The sequence below is a fragment of the Phyllopteryx taeniolatus genome, chromosome 5 (genome assembly GCF_024500385.1).
Source record: "Phyllopteryx taeniolatus isolate TA_2022b chromosome 5, UOR_Ptae_1.2, whole genome shotgun sequence".
In the NCBI taxonomy this organism is placed as follows: domain Eukaryota; kingdom Metazoa; phylum Chordata; class Actinopteri; order Syngnathiformes; family Syngnathidae; genus Phyllopteryx; species Phyllopteryx taeniolatus.
This window is the reverse complement of record NC_084506.1, coordinates 23,470,582-23,495,646: the sequence shown is the minus strand read 5'-3', so window position 1 is coordinate 23,495,646 and position 25,065 is coordinate 23,470,582. Positions and strand designations below refer to the sequence as shown.

The 25,065-nt window shown below is 41.2% G+C and overlaps 1 protein-coding gene across 4 annotated transcripts in view; it reads right to left on the bottom strand.

The window, feature by feature from the left end:
* The window catches only part of mgat4c (mgat4 family member C), a 142,097-nt gene that overhangs the window by 20,112 nt on the left and 96,920 nt on the right, over positions 1–25,065 (bottom strand). For 3 of the 4 annotated variants that reach the window (XM_061773938.1, XM_061773936.1, XM_061773939.1), the window contains one exon: positions 245–382. The exons of the other annotated variant lie outside the window; for it this stretch is intronic. The gene's annotated coding sequence lies outside the window, so the exon portion shown is untranslated. The remainder of the gene's footprint in view (positions 1–244; positions 383–25,065) is intronic. 4 annotated transcript variants of the gene reach the window in all.

Genomic DNA, 25,065 nt, shown 5'->3' with positions numbered 1-25,065 from the left:
GTGAAAATACATCCAAATCTATCTTTTTTTTGTTAACAAAAAGCTGGTCCTTTTAAGCCAAAGAGAATGGGACCAAAACACAACCTTTCAATAAAAACCTCCAAAATCTCCAAAGATTTGTAAAAGTAGCTCCAAATCAAAGTCCTTTGTTTACAAAAAGGTGCTTGATACTGGATCCAGCTGAGAGTCTTATCAAGCCAACAACGATGTCATGGAAAAACATAAACCAAATAAAGCGCTCTACCTTTTGATTACAAGCTCATGGCAGCTGGCCACTTGTTCACAAAAAGCTGGTCCTGTCAAGCCAACGGGAACCATTCAGAAATGTGTTTTCTTTGCCTCTCCGTCTCATCTGGCCTTGGGTGAGAGAGTGCGAGTGAGGCTGTAACAAATGAAGACTTTTTGTTAGTTTCCTGCTACTCGGGCAGCCCAATTTTCACATTATACATCTTCAGTTAGATAGAAACGAAAAGAGGGTCGAAAGCAGAAAAAAAAGAAATAAGGAACTAAAGAAAGAAAGGTAGTGCTCGTGTATCTTGTAAGAATCCAGTAAAAGCTGGTGTGCATTATTAATGGCAGCAGAGTGGAGGAGAGGTGCACGCTTTCCAAATCCTCAGGCAATCACAATGGACAGCACCGCAAAAACACACAATGAACAACACATCACGGCACACACAATGAAAAGCACACGCAGGAGGTCTTTGCCTCATGTGCACCGGATACTACAGACGAGCACCAGAGTTTTTCCTGCATATAAAATTTGGAGCCTCAAATGACGGATTCTCTTTCCTAATTTTGTTAAACAGGTAAAGTTTCTTTGGTAACCAAGCACGTCTGACGGTGAGGACGAGGAATCACGAGTGCAGGTGAAACAGAGCAGATAATTAGTCAAAAAGTTTGAATTTGCTGTTACTGATAAGCTACGAGGAAAGTACTAAATCTCATGAAATTGTTGAGTCGACCGGTGAAGAGGAGCGTTGGGGCAGGCCATTGAGGCGAAGTCAGGGGATTCTACTTGAAAAGAAGTAATGTTATGTTAACGCAAAGCCAAAAACTTAAAAGTGACGTTTAAAATAAAAAAAATAAAAAATCACCATAAATTACGCTAATTTTAACGACACTTTTTTCTCAACCTTCCAGATTTTCTCCCAAAACACAGAGCCAGCAGTTTGAATTTGGACAAATTGAGCTGGCATGCTCAATTTGTCCATTTGAGGAAGGCATGCCTTGTGATATAGTCACCTGCTACTGCACCAGATGTAGTTTGTGGTCTTACTGGTTTTACTTTGATAGGCTGCTACTTCTTGTTTTCATTCACATGAAAGGTTTCTACTTCCTGTTTTTATTCCCATTACCATTGGATTGATAGGACCAGCTTTTTGTGAGCAAACGATATGGATTTGGACATATTTTTACAATTTTGGAAAATATTTGTTGTGCTGTTACTCATTAGTTTGATGGTTTGCGATTTCCAATGTGTATTCCCATTGCCTTGATGGGACCAACTTTTTGTGAACCAAGGACTTTCATTTTGGTCTATGTTTAGAACTTGGGCCTTTGGAGATAGACAGTAGTTTGTGCTGTTAGTGGCTTTAGTTCGATAAGTTGCAACTTCCTTGTCTTTGTTTCTAATCTTGTTGGCTCAAAGGAACCAGTTTTTGTGGACAGAGGACGATTTGGATCTATTTGTACAAATCTTTGGAAGTGTAGTTTGTGATTTTACTGGTTTGAGTTGAAAGGTTGCTGCTTAGATTTTGTTCTCTTGACAGGACGAGGATTTTGTAAATGAAGGAATTTTTACAGATCTTTGGAGATGTAGTTTGAGCTGTTAATGGTTTTAGTTTAATAGGTTTTTTATTCATCGATAGAACCAGCTTTTATGTGAAGGTCCATGTGTTTGTGCTAGCTGCCTGTATCTGCTTGTCATTTGTGATCTGTAGTGTGCCAGCACACTTTTTAAAGGCTCTCTTTTGAGTCACTACGACTGACATTTACAGACATTCAACAATTTGGCCTTCGGGGGTAACGTTCCAATCATAAAGGTCTCATGTTGGACTCCCGCAAGCTGCGGTGGAAGCTGTGAAAGCTATTTTGTCCAATGTTTCCTATTTATTTGTGTGCTGGAAAGAATCAAGGCGTTCTTAAAGGTGAACATGTGAAAAGGTCACATGGTACAAATTATTTTTTTCGTGTTTTCTCCGCTGCCTTCTGTTGCTAGACTACAATCATCACGTCGATACTCCCCTCTGACACCTTGTTTGGATTCTAACATGTACTGTATGTCAGATAAATAGGGTGTTATGCTATATAATTACATGGTGTACAAGTGGTAATTTAGGTACCTTCACCTTAAGCACGAGTGAATTGTCTTGCAACACATCATAAATGGAGTGAATCACATAGTTATTGAAATTAATCGCAACATAATTTAATTGAATCATATTCTTTTAGGAATGAATCATATTGCACCATAATACAATTCACAAGTATGACACTAGGGTCTCTCTCCAATTACGTCACGATTCAAAATAATTAGAATTTGATCCGACACATTTTGTGTGTGATGTGACTGTGCGATACGAGTCACTTGATTTACGCTCCAATACGATTCACTCCAATTACGCTCCAGTATGATTCATTTAAATTCTAATAGGAGTCACTCCAATTATGAAACGATATGAGTCAGTGGGTCTACAGTAAGATTCATACCAACTATGACATGATTCACTCTAGTAACAATTTGATTCACTCCAATTCTGACGCATTACAATTCACTCCAATCACTAACCAATATGATTCGTTCCAACTACAATACAATATAATTCACACCAATTACAATGCGAATCACTCCAATTATGATACAATTTAATCAACTTACGTTGTGACGCGATACAATCCGCTCAAATTGTGTCACATTTCATACTTATAACAAAACAATTCACTCCCATTAAGATACAATTCTCTCTTACGATATGATTCACACCAACTATGATCCGTTTCACTCTTATTTCAATACGATTCCAACGATGATGTGATTTAATCCCCCCCGTTATGACTTGCTTCAGTTGTCCCTAATATTGTGACTGGTGAGTGGCCAGGTAAATTGAAGGTGAAGTATCCAGACACAAATCTCTGTCTCGCTTGGCGTCAGTCAAACTTTTAATCTAAGAAAGTGTCGGCGGGGACTTTGAGAGCTTCACACTGGAGTAAACCTCCCAGGAATCGTTGAGTTGACGGCTTTGTCTTTGGTGTCGTCTCCGTGTCGCCTTGTTGTGGCTGACTCGCTGTGCCCGCGGGGGGACCTCAGAGGCAGCGACTTGTCCTAACGGATCAACGGGATTTCATGTCTGGCCGGCGGAAGATTGTCAGCTCCAATTTCTCCAGGGAATTACGAGCGCGACAAGACATAGCGCGTCTAAGCCCAGGACTGAATTTTTGGAACGTGCTCAGAGAAAAAAAACAAAAAACTGACAAGATGGAAATGTCACGGTGTTGATGTGAAAGCGGGATAATTGTACTGCGAGTGACGGAGAGTACCATGTGATACCATGCCGTTCACTCCAATTATGATGCAATATATGATTCACGGCAGTTACAATAAAATTCACTCACATTACATACATTTCAAGTCAACTGCGATACTATTTACTCCAATTGCCATACGATTTACTCCATAAAGCAATATGACACGATTCACTTGAATTACAATATGTTTCACTTCAATTATGATGCGATTCACTTCAGTTACGAAACGATACGATATGGTTCTCCTAAATTACAACAGATTCATTTACTTACCATCCCACTGACTCCAATTACGATCTGATTCAATGTAATTATAATTTTTATACGTTTTAGCAGAGCTGACATAACAACATTTTGTTGTTTTATTGTGCACTGTTTTATATAATTGAAAGAATGTCAATAAAGAAGTCCATCTTTCAATCAATTACAATATGGTTCAGTTCATGTTGGATGATATATTATATTATTCACTCCATTGAGATACGATTCTCTTCAATTCATAATAAAATCATATCACACCAAAGTCGGATTGAATCATATCGTATATTAATTGGAGTGAATTGTACAGAATTGTAATCGGAGGGAATTTTATAGTAATTGTTGTGAATTGTATTATAACATATTGAAATTAAAACGAATCATAGCACCTCATAATTGGAGTGCATCTTACGGCATTGGGAGTAGTATAACTATGGTGAACGCATGGCACGGTAGCAGTATATTCAACATGTATCACATCGTCTTTAGTGATGTCGACGCACATCGCTGATTTTAGTAATAATCTTTCTCGGTTCAGGCTGCGTGAAGACGAAGAGACGTGAGGTTGATCCGACTCGACGAGGACGCGGATGATGAAGGTGTGATTCCGACCGAGGAGGACGCGGTGTCCAAAGGTGTGACAGGGCGCCGAGAGCAGAAAGTGTTGACGCAGTCGTGTGGGGTCTGCTCGGACAGATGGCGACCGCTAATGAGAGTGTGGCGGCCAGGCAGAAGGACGCAAAGAGGACAGCTGTGCTGCTGCTCACCCTTTTTACAACACAACAACCTCGTCAACAACAGGAAGAGTGTTTTTCTTACAATACAAAAAGTCCTTTTATGATATCAAAATGATGAAAAACACGGTCAGAGTTACAGGGGCATCTGTGTGTAAGGTTATGCCGCAATGCTGGGAAGGAGGGTATGACGTTGAACACCTGAAACTCACTGCTCCTGCCCTGTCGAGTGGAAAGCAATTGTTAATATTTGGCAATATCCTGCTGGATTCTGTGTAAAAGGGAGGATCTTTGCGTGAAAGGAGTCAAGTCCATTTTACACAGCCTGTAAAAGCCGGCACAAGGGTGTGAAGTTTAATACCCAACACTCACCTCTCCCACACTCACCTCTGTGTGAAGGTATAGCGCTGTTTTAAAATACCACCGTTTCAAAACTGCTAAATCTTTCCATCAGCGGTATGAGCTGTTTTTTTTGGGGGGGGGGGGCAAAGTAACTTCATCCGTCCCCCTCCCGTTGTTGGTGCGAGCAGTCAGTGAGGGTACCGTAGTTGGTGAAGGTTATCACATTTACTGGAGTGCCACCCATCACTGGTTGACAAATTCAAGATAACGTTAATATATTACTATAACACTGTCTGGAAATGAAAGTTTGAAACTACCTAATTAGCGTGTCCACAATTGGTGAAAATAATATGATAGACTTTCAACTGAGCCAGATAACATGGCTAACTAGCATGGCTAACATCAATTTGTTTCCGCTCTGACGTTACTGCACAAAGCGAAGAAGAAAGTAGCTACTAATTTTTTTTTTTTTTTTGGAGAAATAAGCACTTACTAATAAATTGTTTATTTTTTTTACCTTTACTTATGTATGGAGCATGTTCCGTGGAAAGAAAAGTTATTTCTCCAAACATTTCAAGGTAATATCATTTATAGCTGTAATTACAATATGGTGACACCTTGAATCCGTGATATTGTTGCTAAGTTTATTATATTGGCAGAATCTGATAGCGACCCATCCCCCGCCGGCATTATTCGACCTTTTGTGATTGTCGCTCTTCTGTATAAATGACCCTGACTTTGAATGAAGAGATGAAAGCACTTTTAGTAACAAAGGCCGGACATCGTCTGCGTGTAAGGGTAATAATCCATTGCGTATTCCGGCACGGGGATTTGAAGTTAAATCACCCGACACTCACCTCTCCTGCCCCGCTGTGCTGAAAGCAATTTTAACCGTTGTGGCAGTATTCCACCATTACTGTCTTTTGTGTAAAGGCAAAGGTGGATAAATGGTGTCTAATGCGACAGTATTTCTGTGAAACGACTATAGTCTCATTCCCTTTTATACTGCCTTTAAAAGCTGTTATTCTACCTTTGCTATTCTGTATAAACGACATTTAACGGCAGGACAGCAATCAATTCCCGCCACCTGATGTACAGTCTAGGATGAGAGTGGTGACAGAGGTGGGACAGTGTCCGTATGTAAGAGCATTCGGCAATGCTTGGAGGTGCTCTGTGAAGTTTTACCGTACAGCCTGCTCCTGCCCTGTTGTGTTGAAAGCAATGCCTGCTTTCAGATAGCTATTTCATACAGTACGTCACGCTACATGTAATTATCTGATCACTGTCTTTGCATGAAATGGTACACACTTGTGTCAAATCCCGCTTCAGGCCGGGCATCTTTGCAAGGCAAAGGCGGAGACAAGCGGGGGGACTCTATCGCTCGGAGACGGCATTAAATCCACAATCAATTAACAGATTCTTAATGAGCGATTTCAGGTCAAAATGTCACCGATTAGATGATGTGCTAACGGCCCCTAAGGCTCAAAGGTAGGGCGCAAAGCCCCCACTTCTGCACCGTGAGAGAGATATTCCGGCATTCTTCCCCCGCCTGGTACGCCTTGACCTTGCCATCATTAGTGCCTTGACATGAATGCATAATGAATAGAAAACAAATGAGTCTATGCTAATGAGCGGGTCGAGGTCCGGACCTTTGTGATCCAGGTCCAGAAGGCAGGGACCGGTAGCCACCTCATGCGTGAAATGATTCCCCACTGCTGCCCGTCACATCGTAATAAAAAAAAAGAAAAGAAAATAAAACTCAACAGAAGTCGTTTTTCTTTTAAGATAAAAACAGTTTGAAAGTTGAGGAGTGACAGCAGACGTTTGGCATTTTGGGTTGGCGAACATTCAAAATCAATAAGACGCTTGGGCATCGACAAGACTATCAATTCGTCGTGGCTTGGAAAATGATAATAACCAATAGGATTCTTGAATTGGGCACTGACAAGAAAATGTTTTGTTGTACTGCACCCATCTTGGGTCAGATAATGTTTAAAATCAATAGGATTCTTGCTTGGGCATCAACAAGAAAATGTTTTGTTCGCCACATCCATCTTGGGTTAGAGAATGTTCACAATCAACAGAATTAAAAAGTTAGGGGGAAAAACACAGCCCCTGGTGCCAGTTTTACCCTTCGACGCAAAATTGGGTGGACAATGTCTTTCATACCACAAGTTGGCCATTTTGGTTTGAAGCAGCCATTTTGGCTGAATTTGCTCATTAGTGCTCCCTGGAAAGTCTTGAAAAATGAGCCCCCCCAACACTAGTTTCACTGATTGACGTGAAATTAGGCTGATATGTCTGTGATAACAGCACGCACAAAAAAGTCTCAAGGAACCATGCCCTAAATGGAACAGAAAGTTGGCCATTTTGGTTTGGTGCCACCATTTTGGATGAATTCACTCCATAGTGCCCTCTGGAAAGTTTTTTTTTTCCTTTTAAAATTAGCCCCTAACACCAGTTTCACCAACTAACAGAAAATTTGTGGATATGTCTATCGTAACAGGACACACAAAAATGTCTCAAGGACCCATGCCCTAAATTGAACAGGAAGTTCACCATTTTGGTCTGAAGCAGCCATTTTGGCTGAAATCGTAAATTGACACGAAATTGCATGTCTATTATAACAGGATGCACAACAGGATGCACAAAAAGTCTCAAGGACCCATGCTGTAAATTAAACAGGAAGACAGCCATTCTGGTTAGAAGCAGCAATTTTGGTCCAATTCACTTATTAGTGGCAAAGTTAAAAAAAAAATGTACAAAAAAAGTTTGCCCCGGACACCAGTGTCAACGATTGACCTGAAATTGGGTGGACATGTGTATCATAACAGGACGTGTGAAAAAGTCTCAAGGACCCAAGACCAAATCTGAAAATGATGTCAGCCATTTTGATTTAAAGCATTCATTTTGGGGCAATTTTTGCTCGTACTTTGACAAATTCCTATGAGGGCCAAATAAGCCCCAATTGGAAGCAGGTATACAAAACCGTAAATTGTGAAGGTTTTTTTTGCATATGCCATCTAATGCAGTTCTGTGATCATTGATTCTTGAAGAAGATGAAGAAAGGTTTGTGAGAATTTGTGTTCCGGCTCCTCCTTCCCGCCGCTTTCGATGACAGCTGACAGGTGGTTATGACATTTTTAGTCGTTAACGGCATGGTCTCACAGGAAATGAGTGCTGGTATATCAATATCCCGCAGTGACAGTGACTCCGCAATGTGCCGCGCTATTGATTTGCCGCTATTATCATTATGGATTCCCGCTCGGATCAAAATGGCGTGCGTCTTTATGTCAACGCTCAGAGCTAAGGAGGTGCTAAAGGACAAAGACTACAGTTTGGCTGAGTGTGTGGATTTGGATTACCACAATATCAGGTTCACCAAGTACATTATCTAATCAGATCCTTTACCTGAGTGGTTCTCAAACTGGGGTTCCTGAATCCCAACGGGTCCGCGAGCCGTAACTTCGAGGTCCGCAAAATAATTTACAACAAATTATTATATCGCAACATTTGAAACAGTGTGTGCATTCATTTTGGGACAGGCGACCAATAGAACAAACATACTAACTGAACCAATTACTCCTCGCTACCTTATGTTTGGGCCATCTAAAAGCTCTGATTTGATTGTGACATATTTCATAAATAGCATTAGCCGTTACTTGTTGCACCAATCATAACACTTAGTGATATCCATCCAAACCCTTCACAGGCTACTTTTATTTGCAAAGCTGGAGGGCAGACAACTCCATTTGGGATAGAATCTATTCCCCATCGCACAGAAGCTAATGGCGTCTCCGCTGATAAATGTACCGAGTAAGGTTCTCCGCGAGTTCCATGAGGGATGCGATTGGTAGCCAGTTGTCACCGGTCACCTGACAAACGAGCTGGCGGCCATCAATCATTGGGCGACATCATTTTGCTACATAATTCCAGTGACTAATTGCGCTCCGATAGTAGTCGACGGATTGACTCAGATGGAAAAACGGCTCGGTTCCGTTTGTGTTGCCGCGGTTGCTGTGGAAACGAGTTCCAGAGCAAAAATGAGAGCCATTTAATAACAGCATCCCACATCCATCTTGGGTTGAAAAACGTTCAAAATCAATAGGTTCTTGTTCTGGCATTAATACAGATCATTATGTTCTTGTGTCACATCCATCTTGGGTCAGTTTCTGTTCAAGATCAATAAAATTCTTGCTTGATTATCAAAATGTTTTCTTTTTGTCCCACATCCATCTTGGGTAGATGAATGTTCAAAATCAATAGAATTCTTGCTTAGGCATTGACAAGAGCACTTTTTGTTGTGTCACATCCATCTAGCCTAACGATTAAAATTTGAAGGATTCTTTCTTGGGCATCAACAAAGAACAGTGTTGTGGCACTTCCATTTTGGGTTGAAGGACACTTTAATACATTAATACAAGAACATTTTTGTTTTGCCAAATTCATCTTGGGTTGGAGAATACTCAAAATCAATTGGATTCTTTTTCTGGCATTATTACAGGAACATTTTTGTTTTGCCACATCTATCTTAGTTCAGGAATTGTTAAAAATTAATAGAGTCCTTGCTTGGCCATTGACAGAAGAATACATTTTTTGTTGTCATGCCATATCCATGTAGAGTTAGGTAATGTTTAAAAGTAACATAATTCTTGCTAGGGCATCAACAAGATTTGTTTTCTTGTTACATCCATCTTTGGTTAAATGATGCTCAAAATCAATAGGAATCTTGTGTCGAAATGAACACAAGAACATTATTTTGCTATGCTACATTCATCTCGGGTTGGATTAAAATCCATAGAATTAGAAAGTTACTATGGCAAACTCAGTTTCACCGATCAACACAAGTTGGGGGGCCATGACAATTAAAGGTGTCGTTTTTTAAAATGTCCTAGCCCAAGTATACAACAGTCTTTTTTTTTAAAAAAATTTTTTTTTTATTAATAACGTATTCGAAAATGGCTGCACACATTTCCATGCTTTTATAAGGCAGAAGACATCCATTACGGCGGGTTAGGGGCTCCTCCAGGACCTAACGTTTGTCGTGGTGTAGCCACTAAATAATTATTGGTTTAGCAAAAGGTTAATCGCCGGACGGACAGCGCGCTATTGTGATTTAATTGCGCCGTTAAACTTCTGGCTTGTGAAGTAGGCGTCAGTAATTTGCTCATTTGGCTCGGCATAAATGAAAATGAAAAACGCTTTGGATCCCCTCATGAGCGCTTAAGGTTTGCAAAGCGTTGCAAAGACTCGCCGCTGATAACATCTCATCAGATTTTTGGTAGCATAGTATCGGTAGGCATGTATATAATAGGAAGACCCACAAAAAAGTCTCAAGAAGCAAAATACAAAGGAAGTCTGCCATTTTGGTTCGAAGCTGCCATTTTAGGTGATTTCTAGGGATTCTTGCCCGCTGGAATGCTTTTGAAAATCCAGCCCCTGAAGTCAGATTCTTTTAGCAACGTTAAATTTGGTAGCCATGTCTATCATGAGTAGACCCACAAAAAAGTCACAGGAAGCCATGCCTGAAAAGACAAAGAAAGTCTGACATTTAGGTTCGAAGCTGCTGTTTTAGGGTGATTTCTCGGGATTTTTGCCATCTGAAATTCTTAAAAAAATAAATAAATCCAGCTCCTGAAGTGAGTTTAGCTTAGCAACATGAAATTTGGTAGGTAAGACAATCAAGAATAGGCTCAAAAAAGAGTCTGGAGAAGCTATGCCCGAAAACACACAGGAAGTCTGCCATTTTGCTTTGAAGCTGCTATTTTCTATGGATCTTTGTCCCCTGGAATTCCTTTGAAAATTCAGCCCCTGAATAATTTTCACTGAGCAACATGAAATGTAGTAGTCATGTCTACCATGAGTAGACCCACAAACAGTCTCAAGAAGCCATGTCCAAAAAGACACAAGTTTGAAGCTGCCATTTTAGAGTCATTTCAAGAGATAACTTGTCCCTTTAGAATGTTTGAAAAATTCAGCTCCTTAGCAACATGAAATTTGTCTATCATGAGTAGTTCCAAAAAAAAAAGTCTCAAGCAGCCGTGCCCAAAAAGGTACAGAAATCTGTCTTTTTGTTTTGAAGCTGCCATTTTAGGGTGATTTCTAGGGCCTTGCACCCTAGAATTCTTTACAAAATCAAGCCCCGAAGTTAGTTTCATTTAGCAACATAAGATTTGGTCATCATGGCCACAAAAAAAAAGTCTCAAGAAGCCATGCCCAAAAAGACAGGATGTCTGCTATTTTGGTTTGGTGCTGCCGTTTTACGGTCATTTCTAGGTATACTGTACTTGCACTGTGGAGTTCAAACAGATGACAGGCAGTAAATTTCAAAAAGTTAGAATTTTAATGATTGCGTGTGTGCAGTTCGGTGGCAAAGTATAATGACTCGCCATTGGTATGCTGAACAGAATTGTTTGAAATTGAATCCCCGAGGCCAGTTATACTTATACATCAAATTTGGTATGCATATTTTGTATCAAGCGGCACGGTGTACCACTGGTTAGCACATCTGCCTCACAGTTCTGAGGACCCAGGTTCAAATCCGGCCCCGCCTGTGGGGAGTTTGCATGTTCTCCCCGTGCCTGCGTGGGTTTTCTCCGGGCACTCCGGTTTCCTCCCACATCCCAAAACTTGCATGGTAGGTTAATTGAAGACTTTAAATTGCCTGTAGGTGTGAATGTGAGTGTGAATGGTTGTTGGTTTATATGAGCCCTGTGATTGGCTGATGACCAGTTCAGGGTGTACCCCGCCTCCAGCCCGAAGGGATAGGCTCCAGCACGCCCGCGACCCTAGTGAGGATAAGCGGTATGGAAAATGGATGGATGGATTTTGTATCATGAGTAGACATACATAAAAGTCTCAAGAAGTTATGCCTGAAAAGACAAAAGATTCTGCCACTTTGATTTGAAGTGGCCATTTTGTCCTTTTGCTACCAAATTTCAAAATACTAGATAGATTAGCATTGCTATACTGTGAAGCTTTTGATTTTCCATCATTGCATGTGTGAGGAATTTAGTGGCAAAGTTTGATGACTCACAATTGGTTCAGCAGTGTTTGAAAATTTGTGGCCATGGTAGGAAAGCCTCTGAAAATCTTGGCCAAAGTATTGCCACTACTTATGAAAGGCATGCCTTCCAAAGTTAATGTTCGTAAGTGAAACTGGTTGAAATTTAAATCCAGTATAGTGATGAGAAACTTGCAGTCTTCACATGATTATTGCTTCATCGACGATAAATGAGTAGGTTGAGACGTCGTTTTGACCTTGGAGAAGGTGTGCGTAAACAACAGCATAATTACCTTGCTCTTGATTGAACACCGCTGCCAGCTGGATGTTTGATAAACCATAATGAGACGTCCATGCATTCATTTCACTCGGAAATGAGCCGATAGCGATCGCGCTAATAATTTATACAGCTTCTATTGGGCTGTTCTCTTGACAGGTCGCTCCTTGGAAAACTCACTTGACAGTCTGTTTTTCATTTAGATATTTTTTTGCAGCTCATGCTGAGATTCCTTTTTTATGCAAACGACCAATAGCAGGATCACAGATAGAGGCACCAAATTATGACGACTCCAAACAGCTATTCTATACTGAAAAATGGCCACTTATTGAGATCAATGGGCCCTGTTTACCTCCTCATTTACCTACTGTATTTACTTCCCACCGATGCATTAGCCTAGGAGGAGCCGGAGCCTGAGGGACAGAAAAGTGGAGACGGTGATGAATGAGGCCCCCCCGCTTAATGAGCGACATAGCCGAACGCAAGTGAACTAACTGGACAATCGTTCGGTTGGCGACTTACACTTGCACACCAGGTGATTGACCCTCGCACACATACAGTAACCAACTCGCTGAGATGGAAAAATGGTGTTATTGGGAAGCAACATTTGAGGCGTCACATATACAAGTTTATTATTTTTTATTGAACCACAAAAAACATGGAGTGATGGTCAAGGGAGAAGCTGATTGCCCTGGCCGCTGTAGATGTATCATAATAATACAAAGAGAGGAAATTGGGGGAAACTAAAAGACAGACTGTGGATGTCTGAGGCTCTTACTAACGGTGGGCAATATGACCTCAAAATGATATTGCGATATTTAAAGGAAATTTGTAATATTTATGACGAGATGTGAAAAAAAAAAAACACTGAAAAATGTACAGTATTTGTGATCGCTGCGGCGAAACAACAGCATTTTATTGCACAATATTTAACCTACCCTTCACACACAAACACGCACACAGGATTATGATTTTTAGATTTGTTCTCTTATTTTTTATTTGGAGGGTTTGACATGAGGCATATTTTATGAGTGAGTAAGTATGATTGGAATGAGTGTAAAATAGCCAAATCAAAAAGGCAGACTTCCTGTGTCTTTTCAGGCATAGCATCTTGAGGATTTTTTTGGGCTATTCATGATGGACAAGCGTACCGAATTTCATATTGTTAAGTAAAACTGGATTTACTGATTCTGTAACGAGTGCGGGTTTCTCGTCACTATGGTTACCAAGGTAGTATCTACAGTGGGACTTAAACTCGAGTCCCCCTGCGCCGGAGCTGGTTGCCTTGCCGACGTTCTCCTTTCATCCGAAAAGCTTCATAACCCAGCGGGAGCATCGCAGAGGTGCTCCCGCTGTTGTCTTTCCACCGCAAGTGTTGAGATTCTTGTTATGCACAACATTTTCCTTGCTGTAGCTGTGACAGTTAAATCCAGTTTTCGTGTGTTTCTTTTTCTTAGAGCCATGATGAAGTTGATTACGTTGATCTTTTGGGGTGTTAAGGTTCACCAAATATCACTGTCCTTACATACCTCGGTTTTAAGGCCACGGTTTGGCACACTCGGTACAAATTAAGAGACCTAGAGTTAATGACATTTAAAGTGATACATGCGAGCAGATTCTCAACTAAACTCAATGAGTAGGCAATACAATACAATAAAAACACATTTAATCAGCACTGTGCTGCCCCTTTCACAAAGTGTCAACAAAATTGGCCCATCAGAGACTTCACAGTCGCTTCTGATACTACCCGAGAAGCTGGGAAATTTGTGGGACGCCTTTGGTCCCTTTCACACAGACCAGCAACATTTAATTGATTTTTTTTTCTTGACATTGTGATTTTCAATAAGTTCACATCCCAGAATGGCAAGTGGTACAAGAATAAAACACACTATTTCCTTCAATATGAGTCTATAGGGTTGATCGTTGACAGCAGGGTGCCTTTAGCGCAAATGCTAATTCTGTTACGTGCGTCTCGGCGTGTGATCACAGCTTGTTGCGCTGGTGGTGTCGTTAAAGATGAAAGTCGTTTGTCGCCGCGCCGCCGCGAACGGGCTCGAGGTTGTGAGCCGGGATCAAAGCGAAGATAATCGACTGCAACGTTCTGTGCGAACATGAGCACCCCCCCTTTGGGATGCAGAATTGTCATTAAGTGCAAACTTCCGCTTTTTGCCACGGGGTGGGGGTTGGCGATGCCAATTGCTCGGAAAATGGCTGCCAGCCACTTGACCTCCCGGCGCGTTGCGGGCGGCTTGGCATCGCCTCCGACTGCTTGAGCTGTTAATCTGATTCGGCAGACAACACAATCGGCGAACAGGAGCATTCAGTGGAGACCAGACCTCTGCCAGGGCTGCACAAAATGCCACAAAGCACCATAAAAGATTATCACTAGCGTTATGCATGGACTAAAGAAGAACCACTCCAGTCACACCAGTCCTGTAGCTGGCGGTAAAGTGCATTACAAATCCAAGACTATTGTACAACTATTTTGTTTGCTGCTAATATAAGTTTTAATGTTAAGTCTGAAGTTGCATCCACTATTGTTCCACAGCTGTCCTGTAGGTGGTGTGCAATAATTACAAAGTGGTTGACAACCACAAAGCACCTGAAGAAGAAGACATGTTTGCTGGTTAGGGGTACTGTTAGAAGTGGGTTACGAATAAGGTTAGTGGGTTAGGAGTTAGTTTTATGGTTAGGGCTAGGTCAGGGTAAGGGGTTCGGATTAGTGGGTTAGGGTCAGTGTAGCATTATGGTTAGGGTTGAGGGTTAGATTTAGGGTTATAAGGTCAATGGGTTTGGAGTTCGGGTAAGGATTAGGGTTACAAGGTCCGGGTTAGTGGGTTTGAAGTCAAGTGTTGTGGTTAGGGTTGGGTTTCAGATTAGGGTTAGGAATATGATTAGTGGGTTAGGGGCAGAAGTGGGTAGGCTAGCCAAAAAATTGTACTCAAGTAAGAGTACAGTTACTTCAGAGAAATATGACTTAAGTACAAGTAAAAACTAGTCCTCCAGCTAATTATTAGGTAAGAGTAAATAAGTAAAAAAACGACTCAAGTACTGAGTAACTGGTGAGTAACTTATGATTCATCCTTTTTTTAATTAGAGCATGAATGTCAAATAGACAAAAATATAAAAGAGGAATGTGCAACTTCAAATATTGCCCAACAATATCACTTGAACTACAACAATACTAAATTATTTACAAATTAACATAGAATAAGGCAAACTTAACCACAATAAACAAATGAATAAATAAATGAACTTTCTTTGTTTACACTCATGAAACAGCACAATAGGCTGACCCAGCAGAGATGGCATGACATACCTGTCACGTCATACAGCATGTCTATGGTACCCGTCTCCTGGAAAGCGCTAACATTTAAACAGAGGAGCAAAGACCGAAGAGGTGACCGCGTACAGTAAGCTTATGTGAGCTCACTGCTGGCTGATGCTGGCGCAATGCATTGTTTGGACCTTTTTCCAAGTTTTGAGTGAGCTAACAGTGAGACAATGCAATCAGAAGTAGTGATTGCGATGTGGCTTAATGTAATAGAGTAAGAGTAGCCTTTTTACTTACGAAAAATATTCAAATATGAGTAAAAAATATGATGCGTTGAAACTACTCTGACAAGTACTATTTTTCCTTAACTAAATATAATGCAAATGTAGTGCGTTACTACCCACCTCTGGTTAGGGGTTAGGGTTTGTGTTAGTAAATTGGATTGTAGGTTAGGGTGTTGTGTAGAGGTTAAGATGCAGGAATGCGTTATGGTTAGTGGTTATGGTTTGTCGGTAAGGATTTGAATGTTAGGGTTAGTTGGTTGGGTTAGAGTTATGATTATGATTATTGAGTTAGGATTGTGGTTAGGTTCGTGTGTTGGGGTTAAATGAGGGTAGGATTGAGGTAAGTATAATGGTTTGTAAAATAGGGAGTTGTGTTGGGGTTAAGGTAAGGGTAAGTGCTAGGATAGGGGTCAGGGTTCGCTGGTTAGGTGTTTAGGGTTAAAGGTTAATAGTTTAGGGTTATGCGTCGTCATTAGCTTTAGGGTCAAGAGCTTTATGTCAAGGTTAGTGTCATGGTTTGTCAGTTAGGGTAACGGGTTACAGGTTAGAGAAAATCTGCACCAGATTTCAAAAGACTAACTAAACATGTGGTTTATCAAAAAGCAACATAAAAATCGATCGAGATTGGTTTTCCCAGTTAATTCCAATGCTTTTCTGTCAGACCTAGAACCAGGTCCTTAGAGTGCAACAGCTTAAAAGGGTTCCTTCTCTACTCGTCAAATACCCTGTTGTTTTGTTTTGTTTTATGACAACCTGAGGACTTGCACTGGTCGTAACATTTTTAGACAACCCAGGAAATGTATCATGAATGTGGATGGTTTCCACGGTGTTAAAGTGGATCAACCACCTGTGAAACAGTAAAAATGCGGGTGTCCTCCGGTGAGGCGCCTGTTTACAAGAATCCCATTAGGCCTGGCGAGACTTGGCATCTTAACGCCGCCCTGGAGCTTGTTTCGCATCATATCTGCAACAGATCGTCTGTCTGTGAGAGTAATGAGAAGCTGCTTCTGCCACGGAGATTTCCTCAAAGACAGGCAGATTAGGGATTCACAGGAGCTCGAGCCAGATCGCAAGCCCCCTCAGCCTACCACCCTTTACTTCTCCACAAATCAATTCTAATTTCGCCTTCTGCATCGATACTCCCCCAACCCCCGCCCCCCTGCCGGCTTTCTCATTTCCCACCAGCTGCCTGAAACTTGTTTGAACTCTCTCTTTTGGTGTTCCGTAGTTAAGCATGTGTGGATTGTTATATACTGTAGCTCACTGACTCTCAATATTTTCTGTACTACCTAACAAACAACCATTTGTTGAAAAACTCACCGATTCGTGCCTGTAGCTGTGTCATCTTGTGCACTTTCTGTAATGTCACAAGATTGTACCCAAACTCCCTGCTCCCTCTAAGGCAACATGTTAGCAAAGGAGTAGCTAGCATTAGCCACGACTGATAGGCAGCCAGCTTGAGAGCGAACAGCGGCGCGATTTGCGATTCCAGTAGAAGTCTGACAGGCAGGCATTACTCCGCCAGTCAAAGCAGGATGTTAAACTTCTCAAGATGATGTAAAGAAAGGTCCATTTCCCTACTGGTGGAAGTTAACAGCTGCTAACTGCTTAACGTTAAGTACAGTAAGTGCCCAATTAAAAAAAATTGTCACACTATTTTTTATTTATTTAAAATTGTATATAGATTTGAATGTGACAAGATATCATGCATTTTTTAAATAATTATTATTTTTTTTTACATCACACATATTATTGAAACACACTTGGCGTGATAGGTGAACCATGACATAGTGGGGATTATTGTACAGAGAACCCGAGGATTTTTGCTGTTCGTGGCAGGCCTCAGTCCCTTTTCCCCGCAAATGGCGAAAAGCTGCAAGTAATTCCACTGCAAGTAATCCCCCAGGAAGCAAATCTCCTAAAACAGACAGGATTGTAAAAAAGGGATTTTATAATGATATATTTACTGTGGTATAAAACGACACAAAGAATAATCAGCAAAGCATCAACAGTTGTGCATCTAGCATGTGCACAATCAATAACCCATGTTACATAAACACCTGCATTCAGTAATTACAATTTTCAACGCGAACAAATCCCCTTCACATGAGACTCATCAATAGTATTAGCTAGCATACTAAGCTACAGTAAATAACACACAAGCACAAACTATCATTACATCACACATGGGTAATCAATATGTGCACTGTACAGAAGCGGTATAAGCAGGTGAGATTTTCAGCGAATAATGGAGGATAGGTTCCAAAGGAAAATCATCAAATGATGAACCGCAAATATGCGGGGATTCGCTGCATATCGGTTATTATGTCATTGCTGTATGGCTATGTTATTGTCATTAAAATATGATCTTTCATATATGTATGGATTTGGATGTGTTTTCACAACAGATAATAACTGGCATCCATTTTGACACTTGGCGTCACGTGATCTGCACGGCCACCACCGAGGGGAAGCGGCGGTGATTAGCGGCATTGTGCTGAAATCCGCCGCGCAGAGCATCTGATCGGAAGCAACGCGCGCCGGCTCAGAGGTGATGCATGCGCGCTCGGCCTGTAATTATGAACCCGTGCCAAGCAATTTTCTACTTGGCGACTCAGAAACTGCGGCGGGGAAATTACACAAAAGTGTCAAAGGACAATTCTGTAATGGCGGAGTAGAGCCACGCAGCTCCACGCGTATGCCATGATGCGACTTAATGTCCCATTTTACCCATCAAAACACACCGCTAATGCACACTGAGCGAGTGCACTGACTTTGAGAAGAAGATGGAAAGCTCATACGTTGGATGATGATGACCGTGTTGATGGGATTTTGGGTCTCCACGCTTTGTTTTCACTGTGCTTCGCCTAGCTTGACTTGTTATAGTTAAAAATAAACTGCAAGCATTAAATTATAATAAATAGTCAAATGTAATACATAGCAGATTAAATTGTTTCATATTAGGAAAGTGAAGGGCAACTTCTATAGATGCATGTATGGCTTAGTTTCTGCTGTTTTAGTGAAGTGCAACATCAATAGTTGGATGCTAATCCTTGTTATTATCGAAGCATGGTCTGCTATTTAAGAATAGCAAACCACTATTACTAAATCACAATTGCGAAATACAGTAAAAGTGAGGAATAACATCTTTAATGCTTTATTTTTAGGAAAGTGCAACATCAATAGTTGGACGCCACTCCTTGTTTTCACTGTGCTTATCCTAGCATGGGATGTTATGGTTAAAAAAACAACAACTGCAAACTGAGGGCAGTAAATGATAAACAGAAAAATATAGTCACATAATATTAAATAGTCAAACTGTTATCTTTTCAGGAAAGTGAACACCAACAGTTGGACGACACTCCTTGTTGTTGCTGGGCTAATCCTACCATGGCTGGCTACGGTTAAGAAAACTGCAAACTGCCCACAGTAAATTGTAATATATTGAAGGGACCGAGCCCTGCTGCGAAAAGCGAAAACAAGTAAAATAATTTCATAATTGCCAATAGACGCTACAAGATGGCAGCAAAAATATATATTGTTTTAAATGAAGCTCCTCAAATCACATCAACATAGTTCCTTGGCACTAAGGTACCACAAGATGACAGCAAAGCAGTACGGTTTTAGCACGTAAACAGTGGATTTCAAGCACACACACAGGTGCCGCCCCACCTCAGTGGGATGCGGTGGTCCGTCGCCGCTTAGCTTGTGACCCCCCTTCCTCCACTCCCCCGAAACGGTCACGCCAGCTTGCGCTCGGAGTCCAGTGTCCTTTGATGTCAACTGTGTCACTAGAGCAATTTTGCCTGCCTGTGCAAATCAGATAGCTCCAATCCGTAACACTGTCACAGTCATACGTTCACATTCATACATTCACACCGCAAATAGGACTTATTTCTATATGCATGGACTACGTGACCTCATTCACATGAAAATGGGTCAGCGGTTTGATGTATTTTCCTTATTACTATATACATACGGGATATTATCACAATTTGATGACAACCATCTATGTCAAATTGTCCAATATTCCCAGAGGAGATAATGGGATTAAATCTGTTCAAGGGTAAAACTAACTATAAATAATAAAATGGACTGAACTGTGGTGCAATTCTGACTAGTCAGGCATGTGTAAAACAAAGTGAACCACTATTAATATAAAAGGAATAAACAGTGGAGCTCAACATAAATATTTATGATGCAAAAAATCCCGGTGCGCTCAATCATTTGGTGTGTCAAAAAGTTTAAAGACTGTAAAGTGAATACAGAGGTTTGTTGCTAAGTACATTATACTGTATATGTTTGAAAATCATTGCTGGAAACATGCAAAGACTGAGAAATAAGTAGTACTGAATTATGGAGATATAGGATTAAACTCTTTTTCACTGTTTCAGTTTTATTGAGTTTTTGGGCGTGGCTAAAACGGGGGCCAGTGGCGCAATTTGGCCCGGGCATGAGTCGGCCACCCCTTGGTATACAAGAACTTCGGCGCCTTCATTTGCAACAGCGGCTATCTGTCGCAATTACAGTTAGCTAGCTAGCTATGCCTACACCGTAACAACACATCTTCCTATCAGATAGTCCGCTTGCATGGCCGCTTTAGAGCGCTCCGCTGTCGGGCATGAGTGCATGCACGTCATGGAGAGAAAGGAGGGGGTCAGATTTGACAGCCAACATGTGGACCGGGGCCTCGGGCTGGCGTGGCCACTTTAGAGCACCTTGTTGTTGGCTGTGAGTGCACATACATCATGCAGAGAATGGCGGAATAGCAAGAAAGGGAGGAAAACAAACCTGAAAAGGTCCGACTTGACAGCCAGTCGGGGCTGCGTTATGTAGTGGCCTCTTTAGAGCGCCTCGTTGTCGCGACGTGGAAAAGCCCTGCGACAGGACTTATGACATGGGATATATTCCAGCCATACACGTGGTGATATTTTTTAATGATTCAAATTTGCCACGGTTGTTAACAACACTGTTCTCTGTGGTGTTTCAAATTTAAAAGACATATATTTTCACATTACAGGGACTTTAACTCAGGTATGCACCAGGGTTCACTTGTCTGGGATTCCAAAAAAAGTGAGCCCAAACAAGCAAATCCAGATGGACACCAAGATTCGCTTGTTAGGTGCACACAAGAGTTCGCGTTTGGTGTCCAAAAAGGTTCACTTTCCAGAAAGGTGTGTCGCCCCCAAAAAAGTAAATCCTGTGCAAACCAAGTTTCACTTATTTGGTGTGCACCATTCACTGTTTTGCTTCGCACTACTGATGGCTCGACGAACTGGTTTGAAGTGGACGGGTGCCCACAGTGGCTGATTGCGAGCTGATTTGTTGTTTTTTCTCAACCCTTTTCTGTTTAAATTGCATGTAATTGGTCAAGATGTGTGGCGGCATCTGTGTGTCAAACTAAGCAGAAGGGAGAGGTAAGGGAGAGCAACACTACAATAGTAAGAGATTAAGTAAGTAACTAAGTTAAATTTGGATGCATTTTTAAAATTTATACTATAGATAGTTTGAGGGCAGAGTGCATACAAAAGTAGAATTTCTATCAGTCAGGCTCCACGAACAACCTGCATATCGCTGTCGTTGGGCGGAAACTTCTCATCTCCAAATCCATCACTTTTCAGGAAATCTAAAAAACAGCATGTTTGTTCAGCCATTAATATTACATAATCAAAGATCTAGATTCTTGAAGAAGGGTGACCAGCTATCTGTGTAATTATGTAATAGATTTTTTCATTCTGCAGATATTTTTTCTAAGGCTATATACTCTATGATGAGCTTTAACCAGTGATTAATATTAATAGATTGTTTATTTTTCCAGTTTAATAAAATTGTTTTCTTAGCGGCAGCTAACACAACAAGAATTGATTGTGAGTATTTATTTGGGAGGTCATTCATTCATTCATTCATCTTCCGTTACGCTTCTCCTCACCAGGGTCGCGGGCGTGCTGGAGCCTATCCCAGCTATTTTCGGGCGAGAGACGGGGTACACCCTGAACTGGTCGCCAGCCAATCACAGGGCACCCGATTATGCTAAAGTCGCCAAATATGCACAATAATGGGGAAAGTGGAAACCTGCAGTTCAAAATATACGAGAGTTTTTGCCGAACCAAAGTCCAAAAGCATTGAATTGGTGTGCATTCCCATATGGCATGAAAATAGGTGTCTCAGGTATTTTTAGTGCATTGCGTGCATGTATTAGATGAAAAGAAGCCCAGTAGTTATCGTAGTTAACGGCACGCACACAGGAAGTCCGGGTTTGGTCATAAGACATTCCGCATAAGGCGGATTAACTGGAACCAGAGATTTAAAAACATAAATTACTCAATTCACAAAATAGGCTTTTTCTTTTGAACTCTTCAAATCGTCTCTTATGCTAAAAAAGTAAAACCTTCTGCGCACCAAAGAAGCGATTCCTGCTAAGCACCAGTAGCCTGCGAATAGTTGGTTTCCAGTCCGCAGTGTGACTATTGTTTGGAAGCACACAAAGTGTGGTCGTATTAAAGCGGACGAAAGGGCGCCGTGCTTCTTGATGTCACTGTGTGTTTCCAGAGCACTGATTCAGCTTCTTGTGGAGATGTACAGCGCTAACCTTTACAGATTACACTGACATTAAACACTGCATATGGCAAGCGCAAGGAGGGGAGGAGGGGGCGGTTTTGCCGGGAAGCAGGCACCGTCCTCTCTTCACCTCTATCAGCACAAGTAATTACGACACCTCAGAAGGGACCCTCGTACCTGCTCGAGGGTGCCCCCTCCCCCTCTCCTCCTGGCGAGAAGACAATTATCTTTTCACGTACGGGAACAGCTGCTGCAGGACCTCCTGTCCTCCATTTATAGTGTCTTCGTAGCGATGCCACACTAGGGACCAAAGAGACAGCGGTTTCATGAATAGAGTGAACCCCGCCCGGCAAACTCACTTGCTCACAAATGTTTTTGTCGAACATAACTAAAACAATTTTCTGACAAAAGGAATTGCAAGCATAAAATGTAGAGAAAATACTAGTGTCGGTGAGTTACAGTAGATATCTGCCTTTAAGGCCTGGTAGGGTTGCGTGTGATGTCGGCTAGTCTGCGCGTGAGGGTCTGGGTGTGCTCGTACGTGTGCTGGTTACATTTGTGTGTTTTACTGTTCTCCTGACATTCACTTAACGGCTGAAAAGTACATTGGCGACTATGGCTCTCCTTTCTCACATGCAAAGACATTACAGTAAGTACTGTGGACTTGCTGTTTGGCATTCACAAATTCACCTAGTCACATTTTATTCGCGGAAAAACTCGCCAAGTCGCAATTTTCTGGAACGTGGCAAAAAACTCATTTTTGTGTCAAAATACTGTCTGTTTACACCAAGTAAGACCTAAAAAAAATAGCTCTCTGAGAACCAGCATAATGGCTAATATTAAAATACAGTAGCGTAGAATGTGTAAGTGTTGATCAAAAACGAGGGAGAGGTTTTATTCCTAATAAGTATTATTGAATATTATTGTAGCCAATGAAACATTACAGTTTGAACATTAAGACCTCACTTAAATATGGGAAAGCAAAAAAAGTGTACATAAATGATTCAATTAAAATGCCTTGCACACAAGTTAGATAAAAACTGTAATTCACTATTAGCAGTCAGGCTCTGCCCCTATTTGTATATTGTCAAAAAAGAAAAAAGAAAACATACAAAAGGAATGCTTAAAAAAATCCACACGATAATCGGGGTGCCAACAGTCTACTGTGATGTAGCGGGGGAACACTGTACCTATGTATCACTGAGTAAAACATGTCATAAAATGCCTACTAGGTTAGTAGTAATCGTAATTTTTACTGTTTGCATAACAGCCACATACACACCAGCGTCCTTGCACTTCTGAGTGAGTTTTTTTATTGTATTTTTTAAAATCAAATCATCTGGAAGGATAATGTTGTAAGATGCGTTTGCAATCATATTTTAATATTTTGGAGTATATTTAGGGTTTAAACTATTAATATAGGCAGTTGTAAAGGTTGTTTATTTTTTGTGGGGGGCCGTCCATAATTTGCAAATCTTTCTTATTCGAGCATTAGTAAAGGTTCATTGTACTGTACGTCCACAAACACGTGTTGTATGTGTTTTTTGTTTTGTTTTGTTTTTTGTCAGCCAATGCAGCGAGAGCAAATATGTATGTTAATCACACACACACACACACACACACACACACACACAGAGAGGCTATGATGACGATGTGTTCACGGTCGGCTGACTTCAATTCCTACATTGTTTCGATTCACATCAGGTAGTATACTCAAGATTAAAAAGGACGTAGAGGACATCCTTCCTTGGGGGAAAAAAAAACACACACAAACAAACCTTGTGTTTACTTACTTGGCCCGATAAAGTTTGCTCGCGTGGGTGCGCAGCAGTGTTCCCTTTTTTGATACAGCAGATGAGGGAAACCCAAGTGCGAAGCAAACAAGCATTCCCCTGGTACACACCAAATGAGTAAATCCTGGTATGCGCCAAACAAGTGAACTTTGGATTTGGTTGTATGGTGCACACCCCGTCTAGCAGACAGTGAGAAATTGTAAGACTCTTAACACCAATTCACATACCACACCTGCAGAGTCGCTACTCGCTATGGTATACAACAATAGTGTACAGTATGATTGATGAAGCAAAAAAAAGAGGTTATTTATCAACCACCACTTGTCTTTGTTTCATTGTCTAAGCTGAAGCTACAGTTTATTGTCTGTCTTTTCACTGTTACTGGTAGGCGTTCGGTGCATTTGCTGATGTGAAGATTTAGGGCTGCTTTTTTTTTAGAGGGGCGTTCATTTATTATATTTGATAATAAAGTCATTTTTAAAAAACTTTGTGACACGCTTGAAGCATCGCTGCTAGTGTGCTGCTTGAACCCACCACCTGTTGATTTCAGTGAGGTGTTCGTGTTGTTAATGACAAAACACCAGTTTGGCGATTAATCGACCTCATGGTAAAGTTGCCGCATTGACAAGTCAACTTGTCGACGAGTCAGTTCAACCCCTGGTATGCACTAGGGCTGGGCGAGCGATCGAAATTTCATCATGATTGCGATTTTCGCTTCTCACGAATATATCAACATTGTAATCAAAGAATAACGATTAATGTGCCTCATGGCGCGGTGTGTGTATGAAGGTTCCTGCATTGTAAAAGCAGCCTGAATAAACCTGTGTTGCTTGCAGCAAGTGTGTGATGTACTGTATGCAATTCTGCCCTCGCGGAGCGTGCTTTAAGCTGTTTAATGACACCCGAGTTGGAGTTTACTGTAAAAATAACACAACAAAAAGAAGTACCCACATTATATATTGAAATACATGACATTTTATTTTAGAAACATCGCCAGCTTAATGCTAGCACTCAATG